This window comes from Bombina bombina, chromosome 1 (genome assembly GCF_027579735.1).
Source record: "Bombina bombina isolate aBomBom1 chromosome 1, aBomBom1.pri, whole genome shotgun sequence".
NCBI classification, from domain to species: domain Eukaryota; kingdom Metazoa; phylum Chordata; class Amphibia; order Anura; family Bombinatoridae; genus Bombina; species Bombina bombina.
In genome coordinates this window covers 1,374,705,155-1,374,718,508 of record NC_069499.1, presented here as the reverse complement: position 1 = coordinate 1,374,718,508, position 13,354 = coordinate 1,374,705,155, and positions in this window count along the sequence as shown.

The window sequence follows — 13,354 nt, the reverse complement described above, 5'->3', positions numbered from 1 at the left end:
TGGCTCCGCCCCCCAGTCATTCGACCGACGGTTAGGAGAAAAAGGAGAAACTATAGGGGGCCGTTGTGACTGTAGTGTATAAAGAAACATTTTTTCAACCTGATTAGGAAAACCAGGGCGGGCCGTGGACCGGACACACCGTTGGAGAAAGTAATTTATCAGGTAAGCATAAATTCTGTTTTCTCCAACATTGGTGTGTCCGGTCCACGGCGTCATCCATTACTTGTGGGAACCAATACTAAAGCTTTAGGACACGGATGAAGGGAGGGAGCAAATCAGGTTACCTAAATGGAAGGCACCACGGCTTGCAAAACCTTTCTCCCAAAAATAGCCTCCGAAGAAGCATAAGTATCAAATTTGTAGAATTTGGCAAAAGTGTGCAGAGAAGACCAAGTCGCTGCCTTACATATCTGATCAACAGAAGCCTCGTTCTTGTAGGCCCATGTGGAAGCCACAGCCCTAGTAGAGTGAGCTGTGATTTGTTCAGGAGGCTGCCATCCGGCAGTCTCATAAGCCAATCGGATAATGCTTTTCAGCCAGAAAGAAAGAGAGGTAGCAGTAGCTTTTTGACCTCTCCTCTTACCAGAGTGAACGACAAACAAAGATGAGGTTTGTCTAAAATCTTTTGTTGCTTCTAAATAGAACTTTAAAGCACAAACTACATCTAAATTGTGTAACAAACGTTCCTTCTTTGAAACTGGATTCGGACACAGAGAAGGAACAACTATTTCCTGGTTAATATTCTTGTTGGAAACAACTTTGGAAGAAAACCAGGCTTAGTACGCAAAACAACCTTATCTGAATGGAAAACCAGATAGGGTGGATTACACTGCAAAGCAGATAATTCAGAAACTCTTCTAGCAGAAGAAATAGCAACCAAAAACAGAACTTTCCAAGATAGTAACTTAATATCTATGGAATGTAAAGGTTCAAACGGAACCCCTTGAAGAACTGAAAGAACTAAATTTAGACTCCAAGGAGGAGTCATGGGTCTGTAAACAGGCTTGATTCTGACCAAAGCCTGAACAAAAGCTTGTACATCTGGCACAGCTGCCAGTCGTTTGTGTAACAAGACAGATAAAGCAGAAATCTGTCCCTTTAGAGAACTCGCTGGCAACCCTTTATCCAAACCTTCTTGGAGAAAGGAGAGAATCTTTGGAATTTTAATCTTACTCCAGGAGAATCCCTTGGATTCACACCAACAGATATATTTTTTCCATATTTTATGGAAAATCTTTCTAGTCACAGGTTTTCTGGCTTGGACCAGAGTATCTATCACAGAATTTGAAAACCCACGCTTGGATAAAATCAAGCGTTCAATTTCCAAGCAGTCAGCTGCAGAGAAACTAGATTTGGATGTTCGAATGGACCTTGTACTAGAAGATCCTGTCTCAAAGGTAGCTTCCATGGTGGAGCCGATGACATATTCACCAGGTCTGCATACCAAGTCCTGCGTGGCCACGCAGGAGCTATCAGAATCACCGAGGCCTTCTCCTGTTTGATCCTGGCTATGAGTCTGGGAAGGAGAGGAAACGGTGGAAACACATACGCTAGGTTGAACGACCAAGGCGCCACTAATGCATCCACTAGAGTCGCCTTGGGATCCCTGGATCTGGACCCGTAACAAGGAATCTTGAAGTTCTGACGGGACGCCATCAGATTCATGTCTGGAATGCCCCATAATTGGGTTAACTGGGCAAAGACCTCTGGGTGGAGTTCCCACTCCCCCGGATGGAAAGTCTGACGACTCAAATAGTCCGCCTCCCAGTTGTCTACTCCTGGGATGTGAATTGCAGATAGATGGCAGGAGTGATCCTCCGCCCATTTGATGATCTTGGACACCTCGCTCATCGCCAAGGAACTCTTTGTTCCCCCCCTGATGATTGATGTACGCAACAGTCGTTATGTTGTCCGACTGAAACCTTATGAACCTGGCTTCCGCTAGTTGAGGCCAAGCCAGGAGCGCATTGAATATTGCTCTTAGTTCCAAAATGTTTATCGGGAGAAGAGACTCTTCTCGAGACCATAGACCCTGAGCTTTCAGAGAGTCCCAGACCGCGCCCCAACCCAAGAGGCTGGCATCGGTCGTGACAATGACCCACTCCGGTCTGTGGAAACTCATTCCCTGAGACAGGTGACCCTGGGTCAACCACCAGAGAAGTGAGTCCCTGGTTACCTGGTCTACTTGAATTTGGGGAGACAAGTCTGTATAGTCCCCATTCCACTGATTGAGCATGCACAGCTGTAATGGTCTTAGATGAATCCGAGCAAAAGGAACCACGTCCATTGCTGCGACCATTAGTCCTATTACTTCCATGCACTGAGCTATGGAGGGTTGAGGAATAGAATGAAGAACTTGACAAGCGTTTAGAAGCTTTAACTTTCTGACTTCTGTCAGGAAGATCTTCATTTCCACAGAATCTATTATTGTTCCCAGAAAAGGAACCCTTGTGGACGGTGACAGTGAACTCTTTTCTATGTTCACCTTCCACCCGTGAGATCTGAGAAAAGCCAACACAATGTCCGTGTGGGCCTTTGCTTTGGAAAGAGACGACGCTTGGATTAGGATGTCGTCTAGATAAGGTGCTACAGCGATGCCCCTCGGCCTTAGGACCGCTAAAAGGGACCCTAGCACCTTTGTGAAAATTCTGGGAGCGGTGGCTAAACCGAATGGAAGAGCCATGAACTGGTAATGTTTGTCCAGAAAAGCGAACCTCAGGAACTGATGATGAGTTTTGTGGATTGGGATATGCAGATATGCATCCTTTAGATCCACGGTAGTCAAATATTGACCATGCTGGATTGTCGGCAAGATTGTCCGAATGGTTTCCATTTTGAAGGATGGAACTCTGAGGAACTTTTTTAATATCTTTAAATCCAGAATTGGCCTGAAAGTTCCCTCTTTTTTGGGAACCACAAACAGGTTTGAGTAAAAACCTAGACCTTGTTCCCCGGAGGGGACTGGGTTTATCACTCCCATCTTTGATAGGTCTCTTACACAATGTAAGAATTCCTGTTTCTTTATCTGGTCTGAAGATAAGCGAGACAGGTGGAATCTTCCCTTTGGAGGAAGTCCCTTGGAGACTATCTCTAGTGCCCAGGGATCCGGAACATCTCTTGCCCAAGCCTGAACGAAGAGAGATAGTCTGCCCCCTACCAGATCCGGTCCCGGATCGGGGGCTACCCCTTCATGCTGTCTTGGTAGCAGCAGCAGGTTTCTTGGTCTGTTTACCCTTATTCCAGCCTTGCATGGGCTTCCAAGCGGGTTTGGGCTGGGCCGCGTTCTTCTTGTCTAGCGGCAGTGGAGTTATTAGCCGGTCCGTTCCTGAAATTGCGAAAGGAACAAAAATTAGACTTGTTCTTAGTCTTAAAAGGCCTATCCTGTGGGAGGGCATGGCCCTTACTCCCAGTGATGTCTGAAATAATTTCCTTCAATTCCGGCCCAAAAAGGGTCTTACCCTTGAAAGGAATATTAAGTAACTTAGTCTTGGACGACACATCTGCCGACCAGGATTTTAGCCAAAGCGCCCTCCGCGCTACTATAGCAAAACCTGAGTTTTTCGCCGCCAATTTCGTTATTTGAAAAGCGGCATCCAATATAAAGAAATTAGCTAACTTTAATGCGTGAATTCTGTCCATGACTTCTTCATAGGAAGTCTCTTTCTGGAGCGACCTATCTAGTTCCTCGAACCAAAAGGACGCCCCTGAAGTGACAGTAATAACACACATAGCTGGTTGAAGGATGAATCCTTGCTGAACAAAAATCTTTTTAAGCAATCCTTCCAACTTTTTATCCATAGGATCTTTGAAAGCGCAGCTGTCCTCTATAGGAATAGTTGTGCGCTTCGCTAGTGTTGAAACAGCTCCCTCAACCTTCGAGACCGTCTGCCATGCGTCCCTTCTAGGGTCTATTATGGGAAACATTTTCTTAAATATAGGAGGTGAGGCAAAGGGTACACCTGGTTTCTCTCACTCCTTATCCACTATGCTCGCTACCCTCTTGGGTATAGGAAAAGCATCGTCATGCACTGGGACCTCTAAAAATTTGTCCAATTTGCACAACTTCTCTGGTACTACCATAGAATCACAGTCATCCAGAGTAGCTAATACCTCCTTAAGCAAAGCGCGGAGATGTTCTAGCTTAAACTTAAATGCTACTATATCAGGTTCTGCCTGTTGAGAAATTTTTCCTGAGTCTGAAATTTCACCCTCAGACAGCCCTTCTCTCACAGTCAATTCTGATTGATGTGAGGGTAAAATAGATAAGGCATCGTCAGCGTCTGATTGTTCATCCTTTTTATCTGTATTTAAAACTGAACAATCACGCTTTCTCTGAAATGCTGGCAGTTTGGATAAAAGATTTGCTATAGAATTATCCACTACTGCTGTCAATTGTTGCATAGAAATAAGCACTGGCGCGCTAGGTGTCGCCTGCGCGGGCAAAGCTGGTGTAGACACAGAAGGAGAGGATGTAGAACTATCCCCACTACCTTGATTAGATAAATCATCTTGGGCAACATTATGAAAGGTAACAGAGCTGTCCTTATTTTGTTTGGACGCTATGGCAGAATCATCACAAACACTCGAAGGGGGAACCATATTTGTCTCTACACACACAGAACATAGGTTATCTGATGGCCCAGACATGTTAAACAGATTTAGGCAGGCAAACAATGCAATAAAAACGATTTTAAACAAAAACGTTACTGTCTCTTTAAATAATAAAATGACGCACTTTATTTCTGAATGTTCAAAAAACTATGAAGGCAATATCCGATTTTTATGAAATTTGGACCCCAGTGTCTTAATGCTTATAAAGTATTGCACAGCAAACCGGAGCAAATTGTAGGATTTAACCGTTTTTATACACCACAATCCCTGCTACAGCATTGCTGTAGCTTTTACCTTCCTTAGGGGTCAACCATCCACAGAAATAAGCCTTCTGGAGTCACTTTATGAGCCACAGGACCCTCTCACATGAGACTGCATGCACTGTCTTGAAAATCAACTGTGCAGCTGAAGCGCCAAAATGAGGCCTCCTCCCTCAGTACACTAGAATGAAGGGGCCTTCCTGACTAGATTTAGGTGTCTAAAACAAGCCAGATCAATAAAAAACGTCCCCAAGTGTATATGAGCTCATAAAACATTTCATATGCCATGATATTGCAATAAAAACCAATCGATTTGGCCCCTAACAGTGTCTACCAGCATAAAATTCAAAAAGGGGAAGCCTGTTATCTTTTTTGCTGAGGTGAAAGAAAAATGGCTTACCGTTTTCCCTGAGGGGAAAAATGACTGTCATCTAGCATTAGCCTGTGTTGTTAGAAGGAGACTAGTCATACCTGAAGCAGATGAGTCTGCAAGCTGTTACCCCCAACTGAAGTTCTCTAGTTTCAACAGTCCTGCGTGGTAACAGCAATGGATTTTAGTTACTTGTGCTAAAATCATAGCCCTCTTAAACAGAAATTTACTATTTTAAAATAACAAACTCTTGATAGAAGAAATAAAAAACTACAACTAACACCACAAACTCCTCGCCATCCCCGTGGAGATGCTACTTGTTCAGAGCGGCAAGGAGAATGACTGGGGGGCGGAGCCAGAGGGGGAGCTATATGGACAGCTCTTGCTGTGTACTCTCCTTGCCTTTCCCTGTGGGGGAGAATATTTTCCCACAAGTAATGGATGACGCCGTGGACCGGACACACCAATGTTGGAGAAATACAAGTTACCTTCCTCTGTTAGTACATCAGTTTGTACTGGCTTGTTAAGTTTCTTCCTCTATCCATCTTTCTGATGTTATACTGTACCTCATATGGTCTTCTGCAAATCTTGCAATTAAAGGGACACTAAACCCAAATTTGTTCTTTCATGATTCAGATAGAGAATACAATTTTGTTTTTTAAATGTTATTGAGGCTAAAAGATGCATACACGTATAGGTACATTCAATAAAAATAAAAGAAGAATAAATTATACAATCCATAATCTCCATGACATTAAGATGGCATACATATTAATAGTTGCAGATAATATGGAGAACTATAAAATATAATAGTGTTTTCAGCTGTCCAGCTCGTACCTTAAGTGTAACACAGAACATGTCAAACACGAACCCTCATTTTACCTCCTCCTTAAAACAAATTAGGCCACTTTTGGACCTCCAATGTTGTTGTTGTTGTTAGGGTAAAATGTAGGAGGAGTATATTATTATTATAAGGCCACTTTTGGACCTTAGGACATATCAGTTGTAGCTATAGCAGGTATATATGGGGATATGACAACTATAGATATACTGTAACATTTACATAAAACAGATTTGTATAAAAAGTAAGGATATTCATCGCACATGTTCACATGAATATTATGTCAAGAACAGAGTGTATATCATACGTTAACAATATGCATAAGTAATGGTTCAACTAAGTAAACAAATATATAGTATATCAACTGTAATATTATTGTATTTAAGTATAACAATCTCCATTAACTTTATATTGAAGCTGGGAATTCAAACATCTGCTTTTGAGTTATAGTATATTAATAACATAGATATGCTGCCACAATTATAACAGGCAATATTGTATAGTGTTACATAACAATGACATATGTTGCATTGATTATCAATCAGCATATTACATATGTAGATGGTGTTAATGACTCAGAATATCAGATGAATTTACGCTCCATTTGCAGTGTCTAAGTAAGAGCTGAAAAAACTATTGAGTAATATTAGGACAATTGACTGTTATGTAGAAGGCAGTATGTGTTCCTGTCAGAATTGCCAGAGCCTAGGTTTTTTAGGGATGCAAGGTAGTGGTAATAAAATTTGGGGGATAAGGTTGTTAAGATCAAATAGGTGTAGCTCAAAAAGAAAGCTTAATGGATTGCAGAAAAAAGGGAAAGCTGTAATAGTAATAATACCAACTATAGAACATTAACATAGCTTATTTAGTAAGTTGGTTGTATCAGCTAAGTATTATACCCGAAGGTTATAAAGACCTTGTGTGCAGGTAACTAGAGGTCTAGGAATCAGGGCGAACATAATGCCTGAGAGCAAAACATTGTGAAGGCAGGCAGGTATTTAGCGTTAGGAGTAGTTTTATATAACTATGGGCAGAAAAAGGATCCTCAGATTGTAAATATAATGAATCCCCGCTGCACCGGCCGTATGCGGCGCCACCGCAGATCTTATAAGAAGGGGATATGGTCCTTTTCTAATATATTATTAGAACTAGATAAAGTTGTATACATTACTAAATATGAACATTAATATCGCACATATAATCGTCCTAGCAATAAAAGGCAAGTTTGGCGTAACTGGTATAGAAGAATCATATTAGGATATCTCTTATAATACCCTTTACAGGCATCATTGCCTAAAATATGAGAGGGATCCCATAGATAAAATGAATGGAGTTGTGTTAGGGATATACATAACTTTTTCCAAATGTTAATGACTGCCAGAGAAAGAAAATGCGCCCGTCTAGTAGTACTATGCATTATGTGAATTTTTAAAGGTATTGATAATGTAGGTTAACGCACACATAATGAGATGATCATATAGTCCTGAGCAGCCATTACAGTGGGTGATACAGACATACAAACAACAATAGTCCTCATATAAAGTTCCCACTTGTACGATAGCTTAAAGGTATGGTGAGAAAAGTGTTAAAAACGTTTGTTTTGGGTAAATCTATATAGGGCATAAACAGCTTATGTTAAACCAGGGAGCAACTGTTAGAACTAACTGCATAATAAGGTTCCTTACGGAAATTATTGTTAAGTTTTCAGCCTACTCCTATACTCCTATCCTCTGAGAAACAGTCCACATGGAAAGGGCAGTTGTACCCGCCATTAGTGATGTCACCAGGGGTGCCAGTTGTGAGGATGGTCGATCCGGAAAGTTGAGTTTCTGTTCCCCACTGTTCTGTAGTAGCTTGTAAATAGAGCAACACCTGAGCGAAGAACCCTGTTCCCAAGCACCTGGGGGTTAGATAGCTGAAGGCATAGTAACAACCGGATCAGCAGGAAGAAGTAATGTGTGTATCGCTTCGCCTACGGACTGCTCAGCAGCCGGGACAGGGCAAGGAAAAACCTCTGCCGTTAGATCAGCAGTGGGCCATGCTGCCAGATGTTCCGTCAGCAAGATTCTCCTCCATATGAAGTTTCTCCACTTGTTCTAGATCTCCAGGGGGTGACGCTTCACGATAATTACCACTTTGGTTTGGTAGGTGTGAGTTTCCCACATCGCTATTAGGAGCATTCTTATTTTTGGCTCAGACAGGAAAATGATCAATGCCATCGTACCTGTCTAGGTATGTAGGCAGAAGGTCTCATAGGCCTAGATTTGGAGTTTGGCGTTAGCCGTGAAAACCAGCGTTAGAGGCTCCTAACGCTGGTTTTAGGCTACCGCCGGTATTTGGAGTCACTCAAAATAGGGTCTAACGCTCACTTTTCAGCCGCGACTTTTCCATACCGCAGATCCCCTTACGTCAATTGCGTATCTTTTCAATGGGGTATTTAGAGTCGTTTCTGAAGTGAGCGTTAGACATCTAACGACAAAACTCCAGCCGCAGGAAAAAAGTCAGTAGTTAAGAGCTTTCTGGGCTAACGCCGGTTTATAAAGCTCTTAACTACTGTACTCTAAAGTACACTAACACCCATAAACTACCTATGTACCCCTAAACCGAGGTCCCCCCACATCGCCGACACTCGAATAATTTTTTTTAACCCCTAATCTGCCGACCGCCACCTACGTTATCCTTATGTACCCCTAATCTGCTCCCCCTAACACTGCCGACCCCTGTATTATATTTATTAACCCCTAATCTGCCCCCCTCAACGTCGCCTCCATCTGCCTACACTTATTAACCCCTAATCTGCCGACCGCAAAGCGCCGCCACCTACGTTATCCTTATGTACCCCTAATCTGCTGCCCCTAACACCGCCGACCCCTATATTATATTTATTAACCCCTAATCTGCCCCCCACAACGTCGCCTCCACCTGCCTACACTTATTAACCCCTAATCTGCCGAGCGGACCTGAGCGCTACTATTATAAAGTTATTAACCCCTAATCCTCATCACTAACCCTATAATAAATAGTATTAACCCCTAATCTGCCCTCCCTAACATCGCCGACACCTAACTTCAATTATTAACCCCTAATCTGCCGACTGGAGCTCACCGCTACTCTAATAAATGTATTAACCCCTAAAGCTAAGTCTAACCCTAACACTAACACCCCCCTAAGTTAAATATAATTTACATCTAACGAAATTAATTAACTCTTATTAAATAAATTATTCCTATTTAAAGATAAATACTTACCTGTAAAATAAATCCTAATATAGCTACAATATAAATTATAATTATATTATAGCTATTTTAGGATTAATATTTATTTTACAGGTAACTTTGTATTTATTTTAACCAGGTACAATAGCTATTTAATAGCTAAAATAGTTAAAATAATTACAAAATTACCTGTAAAATAAATACTAACCTAAGTTACAATTAAACCTAACACTACACTATCAATAAATTAATTAAATAAACTACCTACAATTACCTACAATTAACCTAACACTACACTATCAATAAATTAATTAAATACAATTCCTACAAATAAATACAATTAAATAAACTAGCTAAAGTACAAAAAATAAAAAAGAACTAAGTTACAAAAAATAAAAAAATATTTACAAACATAAGAAAAATATTACAACAATTTTAAACTAATTACACCTACTCTAAGCCTCCTAATAAAACAACAAAGCCCCCCAAAATAAAAAATGCCCTACCCTATTCTAAATTATTAAAGTTAAAAGCTCTTTTACCTTTGCGGGGCATGCCCCAAGAAGTTCAGCTCTTTTGCCTGTAAAAAAAAACATACAATACCCCTCGCCAACATTACAACCCACCACCCACATACCCCTAATCTAACCCAAACCCCCGTTAAATAAACCTAACACTAAGCCCCTGAAGATCATCCTACCTTGTCTTCACCTCACCGGGTATCACCGATCCGTCCTGGCTCCGATATCTTCATCCAACCCAAGCGGGGGCTAGACATCCACTGAAGAAGTCCAGAAGAGGGTCCAAAGTCTTCATCCTATCCGGGAAGAAGAGGCGATCCGGACCGGCAACCATCTTGATCCAAGCGGCATCTTCTATCTTCATCCGATGACGACCGGCTCCATCCTGAAGACCTCCACTGCGGACCCATCTTCTTCCGGCGACGTCCAACTGAAGAATGACGGTTCCTTTAAGGGACGTCATCCAAGATGGCGTCCCTCGAATTCCGATTGGCTGATAGGATTCTATCAGCCAATCGGAATTAAGGTAGGCATATTCTGATTGGCTGATGGAATCAGCCAATCAGAATCAAGTTCAATCCGATTGGCTGATCCAATCAGCCAATCAGATTGAGCACGCATTCTATTGGCTGTTCCGATAAGGGCCCTGTTCAGGGCTGGTAAGGTAAAAGAGCTTTTAACTTTAGTAATTTAGAATAGGGCAGGGCATTTTTTATTTTGGGGGGCTTTGTTGTTTTATTAGGGGGCTTAGAGTAGGTGTAATTAGTTTAAAATTGTTGTAATATTTTTCTTATGTTTGTAAATATTTTTTTATTTTTTGTAACTTAGTTCTTTTTTATTTTTTGTACTTTAGCTAGTTTATTTAATTGTATTTATTTGTAGGAATTGTATTTAATTAATTTATTGATAGTGTAATGTTAGGTTAATTGTAGGTAATTGTAGGTAGTTTAATTAATTTATTGATAGTGTAGTGTTAGGTTTAATTGTAACTTAGGTTAGGATTTATTTTACAGGTAATTTTGTAATTATTTTAACTATTTTAGCTATTAAATAGTTCTTAACTATTTAATAGCTATTGTACCTGGTTAAAATAAATACAAAGTTACCTGTAAAATAAATATTAATCCTAAAATAGCTATAATATAATTATAATTTATATTGTAGCTATATTAGGATTTATTTTACAGGTAAGTATTTATCTTTAAATAGGAATAATTTATTTAATAAGAGTTAATTAATTTCGTTAGATGTAAATTATATTTAATTTAGGGGGGTGTTAGTGTTAGGGTTAGACTTAGCTTTAGGGGTTAATACATTTATTAGAATAGCGGTGAGCTCCGGTCGGCAGATTAGGGGTTAATAAGTGTAGGCAGGTGGAGGCGACGTTGTGGGGGGCAGATTAGGGGTTAATAAATATAATACAGGGGTCGGCGGTGTTAGGGGCAGCAGATTAGGGGTACATAAGGATAACGTAGGTGGTGGCGCTTTGCGGTCGGCAGATTAGGGGTTAAAAATAAAATGCAGGTGTCAGCGATAGCGGGGGCGGCAGATTAGGGGTTAATAAGTGTAAGGTTAGGGGTGTTTAGACTCGGGGTACATGTTAGAGTGTTAGGTGCAGACGTAGGAAGTGTTTCCCCATAGCAAACAATGGGGCTGCGTTAAGAGCTGAACGCGGCTTTTTTGCAGGTGTTAGGTTTTTTTTCAGCTCAAACAGCCCCATTGTTTCCTATGGGGGAATCGTGCACGAGCACGTTTTTGAGGCTGGCCGCGTCCGTAAGCAACTCTGGTATTGAGAGTTGAAGCTGCGTTAAAAATGCTCTACGCTCCTTTTTTGGAGCCTAACGCAGCCTTTATGTGGACTCTCAATACCAGAGTTATTTTTATGGTGCGGCCAGAAAAAAGCCGGCGTTAGTTTTTCGGGTCATTACCGACAAAACTCCAAATCTAGCGGTTAGTGTCTTAAGAATAAATGTACCAATGTCTTTCATTATGATAGAGGGTAGAGGATATTTGCAGTGACAGACAAGAGAGCACTGCGCACTTGACGGTTCCAGGGATGTAGCCACCAAGGGGGATTTATGTGAGGCCTTCTCGCTTTAGAGCCCGGAATGCTGGGGCTGGGTAGAAAATAGTTAGCAATTCCAAATGCACATAGTTAGATGGAGCAGTTTCACTTATAGTAAGCTGTGGATGCCTCCATAAACAGAAGTTATTCAGTAGATTAGCTTGAAACACTGTGCCAGCTCTCAGCATTGCGACCTGTCATGGCCGCTGCACGGAAGTTCCCCCTCTAGAGAATACAATTTTAAACAACATTCCTATTTACTTCTATTATCTAATTTGCTTCATTCTTTAGATATTTTTTGTTGAAGAAATAGCAATGCACATAGATGAGCCAATCACATGAGGAATCTATGTGGAACCACCAATCAGCAGCTACTGAGACTATCTAGATATGCTTTTCAGCAAAAAGATATCGAGAATGAAGCAAAGGGGATAATAGAACCAAATTAGAAAGTTGTTTAGAATAGTATGCTCTTTCTAAATCATGAAAGAAAAAAAAATAGGTTTCATGTCCCTTTAATTATTAGTGGTACCAAGGCTGTATTGAATGTGTATTATACATGAAGTAATATATGGTATTTATAATTTCCCCTCTGTCAGACTTAAAGGGATGTGAAACAGGAAATATATGCTAGACATAATAATGTATTGAAAGAAAATAAACACAGCCTTAGAATTTGTAGATGTATGTTTTACAATTATATTACAAATATAAGTGTAAAGGTTTAGATTCTCTAAAGTAATGGGCACAGCCATGTTTGAACTAGTTTTTTATTTATCTTTGTGCAAACAAGGCTGTGTGGAAACCCTTTTAGATAATCCTATGTTCCACGCAGCCTTGTTTGGAAAGTCTCCTTTATCCCCTGTTTTATATCTGTACCTAACTTCCCTCAGTAGGAATGATAGATAAGGGGAACTACATCAAACCTATTTTTTTTTTTATGAATCAGATACAGCATGTCATTTTTAAACAACTATCCAGTTTATTTATATTATCAAATTTGCTTTGTTCTTTTGGTGTTCTGAGTAATCTATCTCTCTGTATAAATCCATTTTGACCTCTGCCCTTCTTCCATAGCTTGCACCCAACTGGAGCACCCCCAACCTTGGCACACACATCTGCATCCGCACTGCAGAATGGTTCTGAAGAAAATCTCGCTCCTCTGCTGATTTCTTGCATTACAAATTTATTCTGCGCTCCTACTCATCGGTCCTCAACCTCTCCAAACAAAATTTCTTTGCAAATATAATTTCTATCTATGTCCTGCAATCCTAAATGTCTTTTCTCCACTTTTAATAACCTCCTGTGCCCACCCTCTCCTCCCATTACCATTACTCTCATGGCACATGATTTTTCAATACATTTCAAAACCAAAATTGACTCCATCCGACATGAAATAACCTCCTACCACAACATCCACACCTCACAAATCATGGCAAACTTTCAAACTCAGTCTACCTTAAAACTCAGC